Source organism: Engystomops pustulosus, chromosome 1 (genome assembly GCF_040894005.1).
Source record: "Engystomops pustulosus chromosome 1, aEngPut4.maternal, whole genome shotgun sequence".
NCBI lineage: Eukaryota > Metazoa > Chordata > Amphibia > Anura > Leptodactylidae > Engystomops > Engystomops pustulosus.
In genome coordinates this window covers 119,108,971-119,134,910 of record NC_092411.1, presented here as the reverse complement: position 1 = coordinate 119,134,910, position 25,940 = coordinate 119,108,971, and the positions used below count along the sequence as shown (strand labels likewise).

At 39.7% G+C, this 25,940-nt stretch overlaps 1 protein-coding gene across 3 annotated transcripts in view; it reads right to left on the bottom strand.

Annotated features, from left to right (window-relative positions):
* KANK1 (KN motif and ankyrin repeat domains 1) overlaps positions 1-21,738 on the bottom strand; it is a 124,829-nt gene extending 103,091 nt beyond the window's left edge. For 2 of the 3 annotated variants that reach the window (XM_072151551.1, XM_072151560.1), the window contains exon 1: positions 21,508-21,738. The gene's annotated coding sequence lies outside the window, so the exon portion shown is untranslated. The remainder of the gene's footprint in view (positions 1-21,507) is intronic. The other variant, XM_072151569.1, reaches the window with a different exon arrangement.
* Between the last annotated feature and the right edge of the window lie 4,202 nt (positions 21,739-25,940).

The window sequence follows — 25,940 nt, the reverse complement described above, 5'->3', positions numbered from 1 at the left end:
GCTCCTCCCCCTGCATTCCAGGAGGAGCTCACATATACTCACTTCCTGCCAGCAAACAACAGCAGCAAGAGAGCTACAGGCTACAGACAGATACGTTATTTATCCGGGGAGGGAGGCACATCTGATGTGATAGTGTGATAGAGCAGAGATGTAGCAAAGCCGACTGTGTCATTGAGTGTAATTGGCATCTCATGAATCTCATCAGCTTATCTCTGATCTGTCTCATCTCTCTATGTGTGAGATACTAGTAGAATGTTCAGAAGGTAAATGAAAGTGTATATAAACCTTGTACTCTGATAATCTAATCACATTGTCAGCACATAGAACTATAGGGATCATGAAGTGTCTGCTTAGAGAGTCCCCGTCCACACTCTAGACTATTACACTGACCATCACTGAGTGATAGGAGCTAAAACAGCAGTAAAACTGTAAAGTAAAGTGGTTAAAAATTATTTATTATTTTATTATGTAAACATCACTAGGTAATTGTAATTTGAAAAATGTCTTTTGTGGGCAAACCCTTTTAAAGAGTTAATAAACAGATTCCAACTTTTCTTTTAGTAGGTTTCAACTTACTGGGTAGATAAAACCAAAATGATCTGATCAAACACACATAAGATTATGCCTTTCTGTGCAAAGAAGTCCCAGTACCATCCAAAGCTGGAGAATGCACCCTAGGCTACCAAAACTGTATAATCCTAGTATACCACAAAGACATAGCATAACTATATAAATTGGGTATATCCATCATCATACTGACCCAAAGAATAAAAGGGGACACTGTAAGTTATTTTGACCCAAATTTAGAATTTTTTGGAACAAAACATTAAATAATGGTGCCACTATGAAGTGGTCCACAGATCAGTCCTTATACAGTTCTGTGAATGGGAAAAAATAAGTTATGTAAAGGGAAGCAACAAAAATTAAAAAAAAATAAAAAAAGAGGAAAGATTAGCCAACACATTAATTTTTGGTGGCTTTCACTTTGGCAATTTCCCTCATCACCAAAAACTTGTGAAATCTTCAATAGTTATATCCCATAAAGGAGAAATTGAGAGCCCATGTAAACTACAAAAAAACAGAGAAGGGCACATTATGAGTCCAATGTGCTACAACAATCTCCACCATCAGCAACATAAAAAGTCTATGTCATACATGTAAATATTTGCTTTAGCAAGGGGGGTCACTGCCAGAGGGCAATGCTGGGTCAATGCAGTTCTTAGGCTGCTTACATAAAGCATTCCTTTCCATCAGAGATATAATAAGTGAAACAAGACATTGTCCTGTGAGGAGACATCCCTAGAAAACAGCTACAATGTTTCTAGACTAGAAGTAGAGCTGAGCAGCATTTACGTTTCTAACAAAAAGAGAAGCGACTTGCTGTCCACCATATTTACGGTCACATAGCCAATATCTGTCTCTTACCCTCTAGGCTAATTTGGTTACTCACTCCACTACCCCTATTAAAGGTGCAAGGATATTTCCCCATGAAATACTGGTGAATAGCTTATGCAAACAGGCCTTTCTTCCCACTAGATAGAAGGCCACTTCTTCCCCTCTGTTTAGAGAAGCCAGCCCAACTATGTGCAACTTCTGATCCCTATGCAGCCTTCCTGACTGGCTACGATCAGGAACCCCCCCTCCCCCTGGTTAGTGTCCAGTCCTGGGGTGGAGGAGTCCTCCCGTGGTTCAGCTGTGGAAGCGTGGGGGAAATAATCTTTTATGATATCTAGGATATTAAACATACTACATTGAGAAAACATATAACGGGCTCATGCATTCATCTATGTTAAATAAATAAATGTGTATTACTATAGCACCTTCATATTCTGCAGCGGTGTATGGATCATGGGTTACATATACAAACAAAATAAGACATTACAGAGTAATAACATTGTCAGTTGAAACAAAAGGAGTGAGGGCCCTGCAGCAGTAACTCAGTATTGTCTAACTCCACAGAAATATTTTTTGCCGTTCATTGTTTCTATACATAGTACAGCCATGCACAGAGGTTGTATGAGCAGGTATAAAAGGAGGCATATAGACTGGTTCCATACTAGGGTGCTGGAGTAGTTGCAGAACAAAGGGAGCAGTCTCGGGTTTCAGAATAAAAAAAAAGAATAAAAGAGGTGAATGTATGGAAAGCAAATAGAAGCCCTCTGTAACAGTTGCGGAGGTGTAAAGTGAATTCTAATCCAAGAAACAACATAAAAGTTATGTACACCATTACTGATAACCTTAAAGGGGTTTGCCCATAAAAGAAAGTTCTCAAAGTTAGATAATAGATCATTTTAACTATCTACAATTTTACTGAGTTTTATTGCTGTTTTAGCTACTAGAACTCCAGAGTGTGGGGCGACTCTCTGAGCAGACACTTCATAATCCCTCTGTGCTGTGAGAAGCTGTGTACTGACAATGTGCTTAGATTATCAGGGTCCATGGATCATCTTCACTTTTATTTAGCTTCTGAACATTCTACTAGTATCGGACACACAGAAAAAAGATGAGACAGATCATAGATGAGATGAGGAGATCCATGAGATGGATGTAAAACACAATGACACTCACAGATCTTCTTCTCCCTCACCCAATCAATAAAACACACAGTCAGCACTGCTACCTGCTTATCTGTCTGTAGGTTGTAGACTAAGTCTCTGCACAATGCTGCTTGCCGGCAACAAACACCCGTGTCTGAGCTGGTCTTGTAATGCAAGAGGGAAGGGGCACGAGGCAGAGAGTGCTGCAGTGTGCAGAAAAGAGAAGCTATTCATGAAAATAATCTGACCATAGTAACAAGATTTACAGTCCAATCGAAGGGAAACCAAAATTGTCAACACCAGGACTGATAAAGACAGGCTGGAATTATATCTGTTAACTGCTTTAATTTGTTAATAAAAGTGAATTAGAGAATATTTTATGTTGTGATCCGGAGTATACTCAAGAATCTTGTCTTCATGGGAATGCCCCTTTAACTGAATTTAGCACTCTACTTATCCTGCCTGCTCTCTACCCAGAGCAAAGAATTTGAAAAATGTGCCAAGTACAGGCACGGATTGGGACTGGTTCTGCCTTCATTTTAACAGGAAGGGATTTGTTGCAAGGATTAAAGTCTCAACACATAATCCACATTCTTGTGCAATACAGTTAGGAGAGATATACACAACGTTTTCCCTGGCAGGGGATACAGAAGCAATAGAGCAGGTGCAGGAGTCAATACACAATTGCCAACCTTCTCTGAAATATTAAATACTGAATATCTGTAAAGTTAATCAGGTTAATCGTTACACAAATGTAAATTCCCACAAAGAATTCTATTGCAGCCAAGTCTTAACATTAATTAACTCACATGGTACCATCTATAGAGAGTAGGTAAAGCAAGCTTCATATAAAAGGTGTACAATAAACAATTTGGCAAAAAAGAAACTTCTCATACCTGTGTATGAGGAACTATTTACATTTCTTCTTCTCTAAAACAGTGGTAAGAGTTGGACCACATCACTTGGGGTCATGCAAAGCGTGAACCAATAACACAACCAACCATCGCAACTAGGCAGAAATGCTCTCTTATTCAGAAAGCCTCACACCTTTAGTAATGGTTGTTTTCCTTTAAAGACAGTACTGGGCATTTTATTTAATACCTGCAGCCAGAATTGTGGAAGAATCAGAAACTCCATTTACATCTCTTGAGGTGGTTTGCCCACCTTCAGTCTTATTCTGAATTATATTTTCAAGTATAGCAAGGTCAGATTAAAAAGACACTGTAGAAAAACTGAAAGAGAGTTTTAGTGCTAGGAGGTGTCTGCACAGGTCTGTAGACAGCTGGCTAGTGGTCAAAGTCCTTCTCTGGTGTCCTAATTTGTATGAGGAAATGATTAGTCAGGAGATCAAAGCACGGCCAGGGTGAATGGATATTTGGCCAGCACCCAGGCCTTGCTTTTAAGTAAATACTGGGGCTCCTTTGTACATTAAGTCTTAACAAGTTAGACACTCTGACCTTTGGCATCCGATCATGTTTTCAAAGCTTTAAGCAAAGGATCTGTAATATATTCATGGACATTTAACTAAGTTATCTATTATCTATCTATATATTTATAAAACTGATACAAAATACAAACAGTGATATGATCACAAAAATAACTGATTGTATTACAATATGAAACATTTACAAGTGGGGGGGGGGGGGGTGTCAAGCCCTGAATTTTCCTCTTGTGAAACCTCCAAATTGTTGATGATACAACCATATTAGTAATGTAAGCCCTAAATGTCCCAGAGTTGGTAACATTCCCAAATGCTCCTAATTCTGACTTCAAGTGTTTATAATAGTTCTAGTCTATGGAGAAAAAAATAATGCAACATTTTTCATTCCTGGGGATGGGGTTGCACCCATTCAAAATAAAATAGAAACCTCAGCTTCTTTGCCAACTAAAATTCATAAGATGGGTCAATTACAGAGTGAATAAAAGGGGCTCCCATACTTACAATAGCTCAGCAGAGCTCAAGTATGATCTAAGCTTCCTAAAGCACCCTCCACCCCTTCTCCTTTAGAGAGCAGTGGGCTGAGCATAGAGATTACATAAACCAGCCCCATTAGAGGCTCTGGGGCAGCTCACAAACCCTGGCCTATCATTCAGTTCTCATCAATTCATTACACCCTGCAGTGGCATCTTTTATACCGCCAGTAACATTTGCACACATCTGACAATTCAATTCAGCTTCAGCTAGAGAATTGTAAGTGCTCCACATCCTAAATATCCGGCACTATCACCGTGTTAATCAAATAATTGAAGATCAATAATGCCCTTCTCGAGATAGGTTTCTGGTCTATGAAATAAAAGTGTAATTTGAAGCAAATGTACAGGACAGCTCTGCTAAACTCCACCTGACGGAAGACTGATGAGCCCAAGGTAGAAACAACAAATCATCGAATAGAAAAGTTTCAACTTCCTCGTCATCTTCTAAAAATATTCTTTGTGTAATTAAGTATAGTACATCGAGTAAAAGTACAAAAAAAAAAAATATATAGTTTTCTGTGCGTTTTTACCCGTTGTACTATTATGCAGTAACACGAATAAATAATATTTCTATAAGATGACGAGGAAGCTTGCACTGAAATTTTTCTATTTGTAATTTAATACAAAGCAGAATATGAAAGTGAGGTACACCAAAGTAGTAAAAGACCCTAAAATAGGTGAAAAAAGATAGTTCTGATAAGCTGCAGATGTTTCAAGGTTTACAAGCCCCCGCCCCCCCCCCCCCACTTCCCTAGAAATCTCATTATGAATGTCACCAATATGTGATACATAGAAACAAATTAATTGAAAGGGTCTTGTAGGTTGGCTATCTCCGCAGCACACGCTGGAGCACTCAGTAAGGAACCCTGCAGGCACTGGTGTGTAACTAAACATGCATAACAATCGAGAATCCATAGATCTGACCTCTGTGGACCAAGCATGTCCACTAGGGAAACTTACACATTACCAATTCTGTGCTGAATTCTAATATATCCAAGCTGATAACTGCCCTTGCGGAACTGCCATATTAAAACCTTAATATCAAAAGGGTAAAGTACTAGTAATCTAGAAAAACCATTATTATTATAGTGATTTTCTTCACCATCTTCTAATGGAACGGAAATACAGGAAAAAAAATAGGACATGCTCTAGATTTTACTAAGCCTTGCTTACGGTATAGTGGGCTATACAACCATTTAAATGGATAACCGTATTACCCATTGTGGGGCCACGTGCTACCAGTATGAAAACCGTATGGTACAGATAGCACGCAATCATTTTAATACGTTTGTGTGAATGTGAACTCGGGGAGAGAAAGGGGGGGAACATTACTCCTGAAGTGTGTAATAGCACAATTATACTTCAAAATAATAGTCTGGAGACCCAATCGCCAAACGGACAACAAAACCTACAATGTGAGACCTCATCATTATACAATAACTGTAACCCATAATGTATATTAATTTATAACATTTCAAACACCAATGGAAGAAAAATAATAAAAAATCCCCATTAAAATACATTCTTGAAAAGGAAAAACGACAGTGTGACATATAGATGTCGGGCCCCAGTTGATTAATCTCTTTAGGGTATGCAAAACAATTACATCTGTTCAGATCCCCAGTAACAAATTGAACCTGTCATCAGAAATTGGCCATACACGGATGTATGCCATCAAGCAGCTGAGCTTGTCAGTGCAGGGCAGCCGGCAATGTGAATAAGCAAGCCTGCGGTGCGGCAGCATCACGGACAGTCGGCAGCGATTACGCAATATATGCAATGCAGCCAGTTTCATCTACAGGTCCCCGCTGACAGGGCGTGGAGGATGTGTGTCGGCTGCCCCCTTACGAATAGGGCAGACTTCTAGCTCAGGGAACACGAGGATCTGACCTCTTATTTGGTAAGAGGTTGGATCTGTAAAAACAAACTTTCCAAACATAAATTAAAAAAAAAAAAAGTTGCAGATATAGAAAGGGGCTAGGGAAAGGATTATGGGAGGCATATTTGGAGGGGAGCTTTTTCAGGATGACAGGTCGTCTTTAATGCCAAAATCAAGCTTTCTCTGCCTACGAATGCCCCCTTCACTGTAATTGATGGTCCTGCATCCAGGGAAATCATTAACCAGATCTCCTAAAGTCCACTCATGATGTCAATCACGGGGTAGAAGGTGTTCAGAGTTGGGAAGACCTTGACTTAAGCGTTAGTCCCCGACTTTATACAACCAGTTAACACCCGATTTTAAAATTGATTTTCTTGATGAGGCGACCAAGCTGGTCCACGAAAGAAACATGATTGAGAAGCTGTTCAGCTGGTTGACACCATGCTGGTAATAGTCTCAGAGGCTTATAATCAGTGGAATATCAAATGCTTATAATGCACAATAATTATGTCAATGTAAAATTTTATAAAGGGACAGGACCCACTGCTAGGGAATTTCAAATAGTTACCCAATTGGTAAGCCGAGGCTCTAAACACCAGCCAAGGCCCAAGAGAGTTGGTATTTCTGTGGGCCTGTGCTTACCAATTGGGTAATTGGCCCAACATCAATATGATACAGAATGGCTGCAAAAAGAAGCCAGGCCAAATCCATATTGCATTTTTCTGCTACATTTTTTCCCGAGGCAACAGACGGATCTCAACCTATGCATTACAAGGGGCAAAAAGTGACAAATTGTGGATAAAAAAAAAAAAGATATATATATCTTTTTTTTTTTTTTAATGTAGCATGTGTATCGGATTTGGATACATTTCATTCAATATGCTGTTGCTGTGGATCTCCGGACCTAGGGCAAAGATACATGACTTCCTCTTAGGGCACAAGTGACATCCTATGGTTCAACTCTGGAAAACACCTTGCATGTGAAATGTGTTTTATAAGAAAAAAAAAAAAACCCACAAAAACGGTTTTCCATGTTTTAGTACACATTTCAGTCGCATGTGGACATACCATTTAGAAAGTTTTCTTTCCAATCAATTTTGAAAATTCAAGAACACAAATAAGGCAAAAAGATCCACCTTCTCTTAACAGGGAACACATTTGAGCACTATTGTTACAAGCCTGCTACTCACCCATTAAGATACTCATACCATTAACTGTGCCATGTATCATTCCTTCCACATCTTTTTCTGCATACAGCTGTTGTGGTATAGGTTTGCCGTGTTAAAATTAATTATACTTTAGATTCAGTTTACAACCAAGTTAGTAGATTGAAGCCAACAATAAACTGTTCTCATGACTCATCTGAACAGATGCAAGAAAGGCAGCCACACTCATTAGGTAGCCATCGTGCAGACAAGAACATGGACAGCAGCTATGAACCTCAATCTAACATGCAAAGAAAGACTGCTGATAATCTTAGTTGGGAAGAATTTCACCTGTTTTTGCATTGTCATGTTCTAAGAGGCATAAGATTTTTTATTTTTTTTTGATGAAGGAGCCGTTTTAGTTTTTGCAGGATTTGGTATGTTGGGGTAAATGTTACTTTTGATCATTTTTCATCCTGTTTTTATTTGGTTGGATGTAAAAATATAATTTTTGATGTGCGTTTTATTTTATTGTATGGGCTGCTACGGACGTGGCGATAGCAAATATGTAGTGATGTTTTTGTGGCAATTTTCACATCTCTGTATTAAACATAATTTTTACATTAAATGGACAATTGAGGGACTTGAATTCTATTTAGGATTTTTTTTCTTTATTTATACAGTTTGTTTTACCTTTTTTAGTGTTATTTTCTCCCAGTGTAAGACTTGAATAAGTGATCATCTGGCACTTGTTCAAAGTAATATACTGCAATACGGATGAATTACAGCATATAGGATACTTACTGAAGGCAGCCCTGGAAACAATCAGCAACCGATGCGAAGGCAGGAGGGTTGTTGGTGGGGCAATTGTTAACATGACTGTGACGAAGGGTTAAACCTCTAAGATTGCAACTATTGCAGTCCCAGCTGTAATATACAGTGGTGATAGCTAGAGCTCTGCTTCTGTCCCAATGACGCTACTCTACGTCAAGGGGTGCTCAGTACACCAAGTATCTTTCCATTTTGAAATTACAGTTGAAGTTGGTAAACTTCTACCAGTTCCACACCTATGGCCCTGCTGGGCAAGGAACTATTTTGTCTTGCAAAAGAGGCAGAGTTAAAAATCAATAAGTCAATATATGTACAGGCTGTCCAATACTTAAGGACACTTGACTTACAGAAAATCTCTAGTTACAGACAGACCCCTATGCCCACTGTGCCCACTGGGGAAACTCTCTGAATGCTTTATGTTATTCTCAGGCTGCAATGATCAGCTATGTGTCTAATGAAGTGTTATTGATAATGCTCAATGAAATGACAGCAAAACCATTTGTCCCCATTTGCTACAATTATAAAATATACATGTTCCAACTTAAAATATGAATATGTAACCCGGGGACTGCCTATATAAACGTTTGGTTAAAAATTACAATAGGCAGATTAAACAGTGCCCAGGTTTATATTCTAAAGCACTGCAAGTAAGCCAAGGTGATGGGTTTTTCATATTTTTTTTTTATTAATCTGCCTCAAATACTTTCACATGATGACATTTCTGATAATAAGATGTCCCAAAACAATGACAATATATGGTAAGTGTTGCACTTTCTTAAAAAAACAAAACTAATAACATAACCAATGACCGGATATTGCCCCAATGAATAAATCTACCTGTCCTTTGGTAAATCAGCTTCTCCCTGTGATGACCTTTGAGTCCAAGGCTATGACCCATGCCGGACGCTGGTGATCTTGTAGCATGGTAGGCAAAACGTCTATTTCTCTTATTTCTTTCAGATGCCTCCCACTGGGCCTCCCACTACATGACATATCTTATCTTTTCTACCCGTCTGCATCATTATGCTTATGTCACCGATGTGTAATCCAGCACAAAGCATTGTGAAAAAAAACAGCAAGGTATAAACCAGTTCAGTCTTAAAAAGCTTTCCGAGAATAATAACATTCAATATCTTTTTTAAGATAAAAATTTGTTCCTTGAGGGATGCTGTAACCTTTGAGGGCAAAAATAGAAACTCAAATGAAAGCTGTAGGCCCCCCATGTAGGTGCCATTTATATCTGGCATACAATAAATCTAGCACAGCCTTATTGCTTCTTCTATAAGTGTTAGACGAGGTACAGATGTAGAGAGTCTTAGTAGTCTTATAATATTACTGGTTGTAGGAAGTGCAGAGCAAGAGGTTAATTTTGCGGTGAAAGGAAATCTACCATCCAGGCACTGCAACTGCGGTAACCTTCTTATCCAAGGCCTTCTTACTGCAACATTGAGCTGAACATGTCTAGCAGCAGCAGGAAGAACAGGGGGGAGGGGAGACATGCTGTGCTCATTGTAACAACCAGTAAGAAAAAAAAAAAACACAGAGGGGCTCTGGAAACACCCACTAGAGCCTCTCTGTCTCATTAGCATAATTTTAAACCTTTATTTTAGAAGGAAGGAGACCATGCTTATTACGTACGAACAACAATATTACCACACAGTCATAGTGCCTGGATCTATGAGTAAGTGTCCCTGGTTTATCATGATTTTGATGGTAAATTTTCTTTCAAGACAAACTCACTGAAACACTGAAATTTTACAGACAAATATTACAGAAGGTAAGCAGCAGACCACACCTATAACATGAGATTTTGAAGTCAGAAAAGTGAAATATTGAGTGGGATAAAAGGCAATCTGATTTGTTTTGCTTAAAAAAAAATGCAGGAGGCAAAAAAAGCTGGGTCTCCTGAAGAATTCAGACAAACTGTATCCCCAATTATGTCAATATGATTGAAAGCCAATATGATAAAACACGTATTTCACCATCAATTAGCATTAGTGTATTTATGTGTCTCTTCCCAACTATTAAAGGGAACCTGTCAACAAATTTTCACATAAACAGCTAGTGACAGGTTCCTATAGAGCCTATTAACTAACGGACACCCTTCTTTCAGATAAAATTTGTTTCCTTCACAGCCCAATGAATCAATTTTATGTTACATTACCTAGAGTCAGAGGAGCACATCCTGTTCAGCCAGCCCCTCCCATCTAATACGCTCCATCCTCAATGGAGGCAGCTGTGATTTCAAGCGATCACATACATACAGTACGGGTACATTTTGCAAATGTTAGAAGGATATAGGACCTGAAATTATGTCACTCTGGTCATATGACATGAATGTAACACAAGGCAGAGCTGTCAGTCAATAAGGGGGCGTGGTTAACCGGCACCCCAGAAGAGAGAAGAGTTAAAGCCAGAAGAAATGAGTCAGAAAAACTAATTTGCATTTTATAAATTAAGGTACAGAGCCTCACTGAGAGATAATTTTAGGAGAGCACTTGTAACCCTTTATCAGCAAGTATTGTTAGGCAGGGTGGCAAAATTCTGATGACAGGTCTTCTTTAAAATTCTCTCAAATATTGGGAGCGGAAGTGATGTATTGTATACTGATAGTATGTCTGCTATCAAGGGGTAAGGAAGAGTGATGTGGTCAGTGTGTGTCACCCCTAACAATTACCGTAGATGCTGTATCCTACCAGTGGGGACCCAAGATGGTGCATCAGTGGCATGATGCCGGGTCTTGAGAATCAGAAGACCTTGCATCCAAGGAAATTCAGAGACGGGCACGGTGACTTCATAGTAATAGATCCATATCTGTAGCATCCATAACAATTATTCTGTCATTGGCTGTTATAATTATTAATTTTAACAACTTATATGAATGTAATTTATGTCCGTCTCATAGGAACTTTTCCTTCCTTGGGATATCAATATTTTGGTATTTTTTTCTAACAACTATGAAACCATGAATGGATGGTATGGATGTGGGCATTTCTTCCACGCTTGTTTTTTCTTAATTGCCTTCTCCAAATGTTTTCTTTGTTAATACTATAAACACTCCTTATGCAAGCATCAAGAAAGTATGTGCTATAAAATCCTGATTTCTGACTTGGTCAGCTAAACATGTGAACAGCTGTATAGCCAGCGCTTCTACTGAAGAAGTATTCAATACACAAATTTGAAAACTATAGAAAAATTGTCCTTCTTAAAAGCGTTGTCTGCTACGCGTTAAAATGATTTATGGCTCATGTAAATTGTTCTAAAAGTACAAAACATGCATAAAATATAGAGCCCCATTGCTTCTAAAAATGGAATTGGTCAACTTAAAACCTATCTTATACTACATATTCACCTTCTCTCCTGAGTTAGTCCGAGGTGTTTAGAAGAATGGTCCACGAAGAGCCTCTGCCGTGCCTTTGGTCATTTTATGATGTGACATGGCCACCTTTTTTTTTTTTCACTGGTCAGAGCTCAAGTCCATGACACAAAGGTTTTTAAAGGACATCTACCACCAGGATCAAGGATTTTAAACTATACACACTGGCATACTGGTGTGTGTTCCCTCTTGCAAGATCTGCTATAATTTTAGCTTCTTATTGCCTGGATTTTACAAAAAAAAAAAAAAAAAAAATCTTAAAATTAGGCAAATGAGTCTGAGGGGCTCCGAGCTCCATAGGTGTTAATGTAGCCTGGAGCCCCTCGGACTCATCTGCATAATTTTAAAAGCTTTTAAAAAAAAAAAAAAAAAAAGGGCATAATAAGCTGCAAGAACATCATATCCTGCCAGAGGAGGGCACACACCAGCATCTAATTATGCTCTACAATCCATGATCTTGGTGGTAGGTGTGCTGTGGGGAGGCAGGTGATGCAGCCATGCTGATGAAAAATTGGATCATTGGAAGTCTGTTTGAACTCTGGGCATCCCAGCATGAATATGGGTTAGCCTGTTTATGGAGAGTTTTCATACATACATGATCACTAGTAGAAGGAACTGGGTAGCCCGTCAAACTTGTGATTTTCTGATGTTAATGCTTTTTTTTTGGCAATTTTTGGGGAATTAAAGAACTTCTACCATCACTTTGACTGATGGAAGATGTCCAGCATTAGATTTCTTTTTGCACTGAAGTTTTTGGTGTATAAAGAAACAGCAGATTAGCTCAGAAAATAACTTAAAAATATATGTAAATGAGCCAGAAGTCCCTTAAGCTGACGTCACCTGAGCACCTCTAGGTTTCCCCGGGTTTTAGTTTATTCGGCCCCCTCTTGCTGTAAGGCTAGCTCCTGCTCCCGGGTGAGGAACTAGGAGAGAGTGCACTCCCCACGCTTCGGTTCTGACGTCACTGCCCGGCTCCTAGCTCATTGGCCAGGAGCAGGAGGTAGGATTACAGCGAGGGGGCGGAATAAATTAAATCCTAGGGAAGATGAGGGGCACTCAGAGAATATGAGCCTCATTTACATATTTTTTATGTTATAAGTTATTTTATGAGCCAACATACCCTTTCTTTACAGACTAAAAACTGTTCCAAATTAGTGCATAAAGAAATGGGCATGCAATGCTGGACATCACTGACGGTAGAGGTCCTTTAAGTAGAAATTCATATTAAAAAGGGCAAAGTGTCAAAAAAAATAAAAACACCCAAAATGTACACCACTCAATATCAAAGTGTAAAAGGTGAGATGTAGAAGTGTTACTGGGTGATCTTAGAAATGTGAAGTATCTCTACATCCTTTGGCCAAGTTAAGTATTAGAAGTGAAGTGTTTATCCCTTGAAAAAAAATTTTCATAGCCTGGCCAAATAGAGATCTTTAGCCACTCAAACTAGTCTCTTGCTCTCTGGCTGAGTGTGGCTTCCCTTGCCCCAACAAAGAAGAAAACCTTAGCAACAATTTTTGGAGATTTCCAACTACTATTTATCACTAGCTACAACCTTTACTAGAATTGTTAATGGAGAGGAAATTGGGACAAATTGCAATTACAGCCTTTTTGTTTTTAAATTTATGGTGTCCATCATGCAATATGGACTAGGGTTAATACAACTCTGAATACACCAGCTTCTTAAAAAAAAAAAAAAAAAAAAAGATCGGACATTATGGGATGCGGTGATGCCCAACATGTGTGATTTTACTTGTTTACTTTCATATGTGTTCAGGGGAAGGGGGAGACTTGAATTTTAATTTTATTTCTTATTTCTATGTTTTACTATTAATTAAACCCCTCTGATCCTTTATACAATATACTGCAATACAACTGTATTAACTTTACATTAACTTAAGAGGAAACCTGTCAGGCACATCTAGACCCTCAAACCAAAGGGTCTACCTCATTTACTGTAGTGACTTGCTCTGTATGAGGATATTGAAATGAGTCAGTGGCTCCCTTGAATTATAGAATGAACTCCCCCGTCTGCATTGTAATCCTGTGAATTTAATCATCCAGGTGTTCCTGTGCTGAGCTGAGACAGGCTGCATCACCCACTTCCTCCTCTGTCTTCTGGGAGGTGTGCAGGTAGCCTGACTCCGTGCAGGAACACCCAGTTGACTCATTTCACAGGAGCACTGATTAATTTCAACATCATCATCATCCACAGCAACTTACTACAGTTACTACAGTCGGTTTGGAGGGCTGATTGTGCCTGACAGGTTCCCTTTAACCCCTTATCACCGACACTAGTTTTCAGCTCAATGACCAGACTCGATTTTTCAAATCTGACATGTCTCACGATAATTGGTTATAACTTCGGAACGCTTTAACATATCCTGGTGATTTTGAGAATGTTTTCTCGTGACACATTGTACTTCATGTTAGTTATAAAATTTAAGTGATAAGTTTTGCGTTTCGTTCTGAAAAAAAGTGAAAATTTGGCAAAAGTTTGTAAAAATTCTTCATTTTCCAAGTTTGAAATGTTCTGGTTTCCAGACAGGAAGTAAAACTACCCAAAAAGTTTGATAATTAACATTTACAGAATATCTGCTTTATGTTGGGATGATATTTTATGCTTCCGGTCATTTTTCTAGGATGTTATGAGGTGCAGAACTTTAGGTGCAATTTTTCTTATTTTCATGAAAATTGCCATAACTCACATTTTGAGGGACAACTCAGCTTTCAAGTGGCCTAAATAATAGTAAAACCTCATAAATTACCCCACTATAGAAAGTTCACCCCTCAACATATGTAAAACAACTTCTATTAAGTCCATTAACCCTTTAAGTGTTTCACATGGGTTAAAAAATATGGACCTGCGATTTAGAAACTATGGAATTTTTTTGGAAATACATTCATTTAGGCCAAAACTGACATTTTCAGAATAAATTAAATGATGAAACGCACTGCAACGCTTGATGCCCAATTCCTCCCGAGTGTACTGATACCACATATGTGGTGGTAAACTGCTGTACGGGCGCACGGCCGAGCATAGAATGAATGGAGGCGCCGTCCACAGCAGATTTGTATTGTCACATTGTACGACCTATAAATTTTTATTTTTTTTGGTAATGCGATCATATGAGGGCTTATTTTTTATGGGATGAGATACAATGTATAAATAATTTATTTTGGGAGTCTAAAGCTTATTCATGAGATTTTATTAACTATTTCAAGGGGGACACAAACAAAATCATCAATTTTTATTTTGGATTGTGAGCATTCCCGACCCCCCCCCCCCCGCTCACCGTAACGTAAAAATAATATTTTATCTTTATTCTCTGGTTCACTACGATTGCGGTGATACCTCATTTATATAGTTTTTCTTATTTTGCTCAATTTTCCTGAGCAAAACCAATATTGGAGAAAATCGCATTGTTGACAATTTTTCAGGGCCATAACTTCTGTATTTTTCTGTTGTCAGATCTGGTTGAGGGCTTATTTTTTGCGAAAACAGTTGTTCTTTTCAGTCGTATCATATTAGGTACCGTAACTTTTTTTGATCACTTTTTAGAACATTTTTTGTGATGGTGTTTGATGAAAAATTGTATATTATGGGAAGTTTTTCGAGTTTTTTTTTTACGTAGTTCACCGAGCGGGTTCAATATTGATTTAGATTTATTGTACAGATTAATACGGACGCGGTGATACCAAATATGTACGTGTTTTGTGTTTTATATACTTTATTTGCATTTTATGTGTTACTGGGGAGATTATGGGACTTTTATTTTATTTATTTAATTATATTATAAAAAGATTTAATTTTTTTTTTTTTACTTTTTTACATTTTCTACTTCTTGGCTTGAATAAGCAATAAGCGATTTCTGTGTACGGAACTCACACTGGTCACTACCAACCAGGAGATGGTGTGCAGATAGGCGCTGCAAACTACAAGGAGATAAGTGATCAGGGGAAGGGGGAGGCAGGCAGGCAGGCAGGCATGTATCTGTGAGATGTAGCAAAGCTCACAGTGTAACGGTCCATCAGCTTCTGTGTAATCATCTCATGCACCTCTGATGTGTCTCATCTCTCTCTCTCTCTCTCTCTATGTGTCACATGGGTACAATATCAGAAGCCAGATGACAATCTATATACAGTGGTGCAATTCTGTCAGATAATACAATCATTTTTTATAAAAAGAAAATGAGTAATCAGAAATTCTTTGGTATTAATATCTTCATTTACCGTATTTTGCTTGCAATGAAAAAACACAAAAGAGAATGAAAAAAAAAGTCATTGATCATTTTACACAAAACTCCAAAAATGGGCATGACAAAAGTATTGGAACCCTCAGCTTAATACTGGGTAGAACACACTTTAGACAAAATAACTGCGAACAACCACTACCGATACCCATCAATGAGTTTCTTACAATGCTCTGCTGGAATTTTAGACCATTCTTCTTTGGCAAACTGCTCCAGGTCCCTGAGATTTGAAGGTTCCCTTTCCAAACTGCCATTGTGAGATCTCTCCATGGGTGTTCTATGGAATTCAGGTCTGGACTCAATGCTGCCACTTTAGAAGTCTCCAGTGCTTTCTCTCAAATAATTTTCTAGTGCTTTTTGAAGTGTGTTTTGGGTCATTGTCCTGCTGGAAGACCCATGACCTCTGAAGGAGACTGAGCTGCAAAATTTGTTGGTAGTCTTCAGACTTCATTATGCCATGCACATGGTCAAGCAGTCCAGTGTCAGAGGCAGCAAAGCAACCCCAAACATCAGGCAACCTCTGCCATTTGACTGTAGGGACAGTCTTTTCTTTTTTCCTGTTATCTCTACGTTGATGCATTTTCCCAAAAAGCTCTACTTTTGTCTCATCTGACCAGAGAACATTCTCCCAATACATTTTAGGCTTTCTCAGCGAAGTTTTGGCAAACTGCAGCCAGGCTTTTTTATGTTTCTGTGTAAGAAGTGGAGTCTTCCTGGGTATCCTACCATACAGTCTCTTTTCATTCAGATGCCAACAGATAGTATAGACACTGTTGTACCCTTGGACTGTAGGGCAGCTTGAACTTGTTTGGATATTAGTTTAGGTTCTTTATCCACCATCCACACAATCCTATGTTGAAATCTCTCAATTTTTCTTTTCCGTCCACATATAGGGAGGTGCTACAGTGCCATGAGTTTTAAACTTCTTGATGACACTCCGCACAGTAGACACAGGAACATTCAGGTCTTTGAAAATGGACATGTAGCCTTGAGATTGCTCATGCTTCCTCACAATTTTGATTCTCAAGTACTCAGTTCATTGGTCTTCTTTCTTTTTTCTATGCTCAATGTGTTGCACACAACAGCATACAGGTGGTGTTAATTACACAAATTAGAGAAGCATCACATGATTTTTCAAACAGTGCCAATACTTTTGTCCACCCCCTTTTTTATGTTTGGTGTGGAATTATATCCACTTCGGCTTTTTGACAATTCTTTTCGTGGTTTTCCATTGCAATAATTTTTTGGAAAAAAACTGAGTATTATCTGACAGAACTGCAGGGGTGCCAGTATTTTTGGCCACCACTGTACCCTAATAATTTAACAACATTGTCACCCTACAGAACTAGATTGGTCATAATGTGTCTGCTTAGATAGGCCTCACCCACACCCTGGGGATTTTAGAAGGAGCAGCCTAAAGAGTGATAGGAGCTAAAACAGCAATAACACTGAGTAAAATTGTAAGAGGTTAAAATGATCTTTATTGTGTTAAGGGGATTGAGATGTGAGAATTTTCTTTCATGGGAAAACCCCTTTAATCCCTTAAAGGGAATCTACCACCCCGATTCTACCTATAAAGGTAGAAGGGGTGGTAGGTGGATGGATGGGACGTGAGGATAGCCCTTTTTTGGGCTAATACTCACGTCCCGGGTGTCTTTTAAAAAACTTTATAGCAGGTATATGCAAAATTTTTTACGCGGCTACTGGAGCGTGGAGGAGCCGGACATTAGGCTACTAGTTGCGGCTACTCCATGCCCCAGTAGCCGCGTTACTCCGCCTACCAGGTAATCTTCGGCGCACAGCTCCTGGTAGCTTTGGAACGCTTTAACATATCCAAGTGATTTTGAAATTGTTTTCTCGTGACACATTGTACTTCATGTTAGTTACAAGATTTTGGTGGTATGTTTTGCATTTATTTATGAGAAAATCAGATATTTGGTGAAAATTTGGACAAATTCTCAATTTTCGAAATTCAAAAATGTTGTACTTTTTCCACACGAGTCATAACACCAGAAAACGTAATAACTAGCATTCACCAAATGTCTACTTTATACCTCCGTGGTTTTTATACATACTATCATTCTTGTAAGCTGTTATGGGGCTTTGAACGTTAGGTGCGATTTTTCACATTTTCATAAAAAAAAGCAAAATCCTGCTATGGAGGGACCTGCTCAGGTTTGAAGTCACTTTGAGAGGCCTAAATAAAAGTAAAACCCCATAAATTACCCCATTATAGAAACTACACCCCTCAACGTACGTAAAACAACTTTTATGAAGTTTGTTAACCCTTTAATTGGTTTACAGGGGTTAAAACAAAATCGGATGCAATTTTGAATTTATTTTTTTTTTTACTAAATTAATGTGTTTTTAATAAAATGTACAAATTCTCAGTGGATAAAATACCAAAACGCTCCACAAAATTTGATACCCAATCTCTCTCGTGTATAATAATACCCCAAATGTGGTGGTAACCTGCTGTATGGCCACACGCCAGGGCATCGAAGGGAAGCTGCGCCATTGAGAGCAGATTATGCATTGTCACTTTATAATGGCTATACAATCTTTATTTTTTTGGCAATTTGGACATATAAGGGCTTATTTTTTGTGACATGAGATGCACTTTGCAAATACTTCATTTTAGTGGGTCTGTAGCTTTTTGATGAGATTTTATTAACTCTTTAATGTATGGAGGAAAAGAAAATGGTAAATTTTGGGGGGTTTTTTGTATATTTTGGGGGTCGTACACCGTACACTAAAAATACTATAATATTTTTATTCTCTAGATCACTACAATTATGGTGATACCCCTCATATATGTATTTTTTTTATAAATATTTTACAGGAAAAAAAAAAATATAAAAGAAAATCTCATTTGTTTTTGCATCGTGATCTTTTCGGAGATATAACTTTAATATTTTTTGGTTGACAGTGCTAGTTTAGGGCTTATTTTTTACGTGTTGAGTTGTCCTTTTCAGTGGTACCATTTTGGTGCACATAACTTTTTTTTTATCACTTTTTGGAACATTTTTGTTAAGGGATTTTATGAATTTACATTTACATTTTTGGGGAGTTTTGTTTTTACGCGTTTTGTTTTTACGGCGTTCACCGTACGGGTCCAATAATGTTTCTGACTTATTGTATAGATTGTTATGGACGCAGCTATACCAAATATGTGGGGTATTATGGCAATTTTCAGGTTTTTTCACTTTATTAGATGTTTATAGGGAATGTTTGTGTTTAGGGGACTTTAACTTTATTTAATTAATTCTTTTTATGCATGCTCAGTGTGTCACAGCCTTCTGGCAGGACCCGGCTCCCGGAAGTTTATCACAGTTTTATATACAGTAATTTAGTGCAAACTTGTCAGCTTATTTATCCCACGGCAAAGGATCCCTAGGGAATGCTGGGTAATAGAGGTATCGGATTAAGGCTACATGCACACTATGGCGTTTCACAGAAGTTTCTCATCCACATCCTGTGTGCATGTAGCCTATGGTCTCACTCACATGGCCATGTGCTGGTCCAGAACGGATCCCATACGTAGCACACAGCCGAGTGGAGATGGGAGGGAGAGTGAATGCTCTTCACCCCTCCTTATTTACAGCCAAGCAGCCGCATGGCTCAGTTACAGCGAAGTAAGACACAGGGGCAGATTTATCAAGCTGTCTGAAAGTCAGAATATTTCTAGTTGCCCATAGCAACCAGTCACAGCTCCCCTTTAAAATATTCATGAGCACTGGTAAAATGAAAGCGGAGCTGTGATTGGTTGCCAAGGGCAACTAGAAATATTCTGACTTTCCGACTTGATAAATCTGCACACCGCACCATGCCCAGGTGCCATAGCCTTTGTCGTGGCTGTGATCTGCTCACAATTTGTGCTATGTGAATGGGACAAAGTTGGATTTCACAGGTAGAACGCGTTTTTGAACAGGATGCCAAGCATTATAGTAATATATGATGCAAGGGTTTCCTGCTTTCCCATGGAACATCTGTGCTAAACTTTTATCAATAACTGTTTGGTACTGCTGTCCGAAGGTTTTGAGTCGGCTCCTTTTATCATATACAACCATGATGCTTGGACCCCCTTCACAGTATGACTCCGGGCCATGGCTTTTGCAGCACAGAGCCACAAACACATGTACAATGTTTTTAAAGCTGCTTAGCTGCAATAGAGTTGAACAGCTTTATATTCTTGGATAAAATAAGAGTAGATACTGTAATATAAAGATGACAAAGTGACATACATCAGCACTGCTATTAACCCAAGTGACATGACAGTATTAAAACAGGATATCACTTGGGTGGAAATTGCATTCCCTTTCTTTTAGTGACCAAGAGGAGGCACTGGTTAGCAGCTCATTGAATCCTATAGAAATGTCATGGCAAAAATGTGGAAAAATAATGTAATGCAGCATTAGGTATAGTATTCTAGACTTGTACATTGAGTAGGCAGGATTACATGTACCAATGTCCATGTGTATGTAGGCTGTATAGTCACACCAAAATTAAGAAGTCTATGTTGCAGCCAATGGGATCTATTCCCAAATGATAGAAAGTGCTCCGCTGTTGTCTGTTTTTATTTCAGATAATACAGGGGGAAACAGATTATTTGGCAACCAAATTCTACCAACACTACATGAACATGCAGCACCATTTTAATATGTCTAATCAGAAAATTAAACAATGGCAAATCTAACCTGGATCTGATCCTCCCATGTACCATGATGGTAATTCCTCAGATTATAATCTGAAGACCAGAACACTTTGACTAATAGAGGCCAGTGTCAGGCTAACGGAAATCGTACAGGTGCATTTCTAGAAAAGGATTTGATTTATGGGGAACCTCTACACCCCTAATACTTCCCTACATGTGGGTCCTAGTAGGAAAAAGTGGATAAACCCTTTTTCACATACAATCACACCACAGAATAACAGCAGTCAAATCATTGGGTTTATTCACATTTACTAGAAACTATGCCTGCAAGCAGAATGTGGTTATCAAAAAAAAAAATCAATAAATTCTGGGATCTGAACTCCTGCCAAATGTATGAAAACATGACTCCATCTGAGACAATGGTAAGGGTCAATGAAGGACACGCTAAAAAAGAAACAAAGATGTTAGATAAAATACTATAATTTATTACCTTTCCAAATTCCACTATCCACCAAGCTATACAAGATAAGGTGGTCTCTTTTCCTGGAGTTCAGTCAGACAGCTGTAACCCCAGTCCAGTAAACAGCACAGGGATCAATCCCTACAGTTGTTCAAACAAGGATTTTAACAGCAAACATGATGAGTAAACTTGCAGCTAGTGCCCTCCATCCCTCCATGTGCGTGTCACCTGTTGCCACCCACAGGTCCAGTAGCTGGGAGCAGAGCCCATCCACATAACAGGAGTGATCCCAGACTGCCTCCTCTAGAGCCCGCTCCCTAATACCGCCACCACCAGGGGAACAGGTAGAGTGCCATCACCACACACACACATCAAGTGTCCACAAAGCAGTCACTACTCACCTCACAAACTAATATCCCACAGTAGATCGAGGCAAACTCCCAAAAAGTGCTAAAACTGCTCACTTTCACAGGAAATCCAACCAAGAGCCCGGGAGAGCAAGGAAAAAAGTTACAAGCACCGGAACAGTAAGTGCGGCATCTCCTGAGCGCACAGCGTGCACCTCTCCTCCTGCTATGTGTCTTTGTAACAGCACCCGCCGCACATGCGCACTGCAGAGTCAACAAGCCTCCCTCCTGGCCCTGCTTTCACACGATGTGTGGGAGAGACAAGGGCAGGGTCAGGATGAGCAGAGCAAAACTCCTGTAATGAGGTGAATATACTACAGGAGAATATAGTCATAGATAAAGCAGTCATGTACTGAGGAAAATAAAGTCACAGATAAAGCAGGACTACACTGAGGAGAATATAGTTACATATGAAGCAGTCCTGTACTGAGGTGAATATACTACAGGAGAATATAGTCACAGATAAAGCAGTCCTGTACCGAGGAGAATATAGTCACAGAGAAAGCAGTGATGTACTGAGAAGAATATAGTCACAGATAAAACAGTCCTGTCCTGAGGTGAATATACTACAGGAGAATATAGTCACAGATAAAACAGTCATGTACTGAGGAGAGTATTGTCACATATAAAACAGTCCTGTCCTGAGGAGAGTATAGTCACAGATAAAGCAGTCCTGTCCTGAGGTGAATATATTCACAGATAAAGCAGTCCTGTACGGAGGAGAGTATAGTCACAGATAAAGCAGTCCTGTACGGAGGAGAGTATAGTCACAGATAAAGCAGTCCTGTCCTGAGGTGAATATATTCACAGATAAAGCAGTCCTGTACGGAGGAGAGTATAGTCACAGATAAAGCAGTCCTGTACCGAGGAGAGTATAGTCACAGATAAAGCAGTCCTGTACGGAGGAGAGTATAGTCACAGATAAAGCAGTCCTGTACTGAGTAGAGTATAATTATAGATAAAGCAGTCCTGTACTGAGGTGAATATATTCACAGATTGTACTGAGGAAAGTATAGTCACAGATAAAGCAGTCCTGTACGGAGGAGAGTATTGTCACAGATAAAGCAGTCCTGTACGGAGGAGAGTATAGTCACAGATAAAGCAGTCCTGTACTGAGGAGAGTATAATTATAGATAAAGCAGTCCTGTACTGAGGTGAATATATTCACAGATTGTACTGAGGAAAGTATAGTCACAGATAAAGCAATCCTGTACGGAGGAGAGTATTGTCACAGATAAAGCAGTCCTGTACGGAGGAGAGAATAGTCACAGATAACGCAGTCCTGTACGGAGGAGAGTATAGTCACAGATAAAGCAGTCCTGTCCTGAGGTGAATATATTCACAGATAAAGCAGTCCTGTACGGAGGAGAGTATAGTCACAGATAAAGCAGTCCTGTACCGAGGAGAGTATAGTCACAGATAAAGCAGTCCTGTACGGAGGAGAGTATAGTCACAGATAAAGCAGTCCTGTACTGAGTAGAGTATAATTATAGATAAAGCAGTCCTGTACTGAGGTGAATATATTCACAGATTGTACTGAGGAAAGTATAGTCACAGATAAAGCAGTCCTGTACGGAGGAGAGTATTGTCACAGATAAAGCAGTCCTGTACGGAGGAGAGTATAGTCACAGATAAAGCAGTCCTGTACGGAGGAGAGTATAGTCACAGATAAAGCAGTCCTGTACTGAGGAGAGTATAATTATAGATAAAGCAGTCCTGTACTGAGGTGAATATATTCACAGATTGTACTGAGGAAAGTATAGTCACAGATAAAGCAGTCCTGTACGGAGGAGAGTATTGTCACAGATAACGCAGTCCTGTACGGAGGAGAGTATAGTCACAGATAAAGCAGTCCTGTACTGAGGAGAGTATAATTATAGATAAAGCAGTCCTGTACTGAGGTGAATATATTCACAGATTGTACTGAGGAAAGTATAGTCACAGATAAAGCAGTCCTGTACGGAGGAGAGTATTGTCACAGATAAAGCAGTCCTGTACGGAGGAGAGAATAGTCACAGATAACGCAGTCCTGTACGGAGGAGAGTATAGTCACAGATAAAGCAGTCCTGTACTGAGGAGAGTATAATTATAGATAAAGCAATCCTGTACTGAGGTGAATATATTCACAGATTGTACTGAGGAGAGTATAGTCACAGATAAAGCAGTCCTGTACGGAGGAGAGTATAGTCACAGATAAAGCAGTCCTGTACTGAGGAGAGTATAATTATAGATAAAGCAGTCCTGTACTGAGGTGAATATATTCACAGATTGTACTGAGGAAAGTATAGTCACAGATAAAGCAGTCCTGTACGGAGGAGAGTATTGTCACAGATAAAGCAGTCCTGTACGGAGGAGAGTATAGTCACAGATAACGCAGTCCTGTACGGAGGAGAGTATAGTCACAGATAAAGCAGTCCTGTACTGAGGAGAGTATAATTATAGATAAAGCAGTCCTGTACTGAGGTGAATACAGTCACAAATAAAGCAGTGCTGTACTGAGTAGAGTATATAGGCAGTCCCCGGGTTACGTACAAGATAGGGTCTATAGGTTTGTTCTTAATTTGAATTTGCATGTAAGTCGAAACTGTATATTTTATAATTTTAGTTCTAGACAATTTTTTTTTTTGCCCCAGTGACAATTGGAGTTAAAAAATTTTTTTTTTGCTGTGATGGAACCAAGGATTATCAATAAAGCTTCATAGCAGACACTTTACAGGTGATTATTGCAATCTAGAACTACACTCACCGGCCACTTTATTAGGTACACCATGCTAATAACGGGTTGGACCCCCTTTTGCCTTCAGAACTGCCTCAATTCTTCATGGCATAGATTCAACAAGGTGCTGGAAGCCTTCCTCAGAGATTCTGGTCCATATTGATATAATGGCATCACACAGTTGCCGCAGATTTGTTGGCTGCACATCCATGATGCGAATCTCCCGTTCCACCACATCTCAAAGATGCTCTATTGGATTGAGATCTGGTGACTGTGGATGCCATTTGAGTACAGTGAACTCATTGTCATATTCAAGAAACCAGTCTGAGATGATTCCAGCTTTATGACATGGCGCATTATCCTGCTGAGAGTAGCCATCAGATGTTGGGTACATTGTGGTCATAAAGGGATGGACATGGTCAGCAACAATACTCAGGTAGGCTGTGGCATTGCAACGATGCTCAATTGGTACCAAGGGGCCCAAAGAGTGCCAAGAAAATATTCCCCACACCATGACACCACCACCACCAGCCTGAACCGTTGATACAAGGCAGGATGGATCCATGCTTTCATGTTGTTGACGCCAAATTCTGACCATACCATCCGAATGTCGCAGCAGAAATCGAGACTCATCAGACCAGGCAACGTTTTTCCAATCTTCTACTGTCCAATTTCGATGAGCTTGTGCAAATTGTAGCCTCAGTTTCCTGTTCTTAGCTGAAAGGAGTGGCACCCGGTGTGGTCTTCTGCTGCTGTAGCCCATCTGCCTCAAAGTTCGACGTACTGTGCGTTCAGAGATGCTCTTCTGCCTACCTTGGTTGTAAAGGGTGGCGATTTGAGTCACTGTTGCCTTTCTATCAGCTCGAACCAGTCTGCTCATTCTCCTCTGACCTCTGCACTGCAGGAGATTGTCTTGACCATGTCTACCTGCTAACTGCACTGAGTTGCCACCATGTAATTGGCTGATTAGAAATGAAGTGTTAACGAGCAGTTGGACAGGTGTACCTAATAAAGTGGCCGGTGAGTGTATAGTACAGCATCCAGAGAGCTTCACCAGAGGTCTGTAACTAGGGGTCGTCTGTAAGTCGGTTGTCCTTAAGTAGGGGACCGCCTGTAGTCACAGATAAAGCAGTCCTACACTGAGGAGAATATAGTCACAGATAAACAGGGCCGGATTAAGGTTGGTGAGGGCCCCTGGGCGCAAAATCTGGTGGAGGACCCCACTAAGTGTAGCGTGCATACACGTCCTCCTGCTCACTATCTACTATCCCAGCAGTGACACAGCTACATACAGCTGCCTCGCCCCCAGTAACACCGCTACATACAGCCACCTCGTCCCCAGTAACACCGCTACATACAGCCACCTCGCCCCCAATAACACTGCTACATACAGCCGCCTCGCCCCCAGTAACACAGCTACATACAGCCACCACATCCTCAGTAACACAGCTACATACAGCCGCCTCACCCCCAGTAACACAGCTACATACAACCGCCTCATCCCCAGTAACACAGCTAAATACAACTGACTCATCCCCAGTAACACAGCTGCATACAACCGCCTCATCCCCAGTAACACAGCTAAATACAGCTGCCTCATCCCCAGTAACACAGCTTCATATAGCCTGCTCGCCCCCCAGTAACACAGCTACATACAGCCACCTCATCACCAGTAACACAGCTACATACAGCCACCTTGCCCTCAGTAACA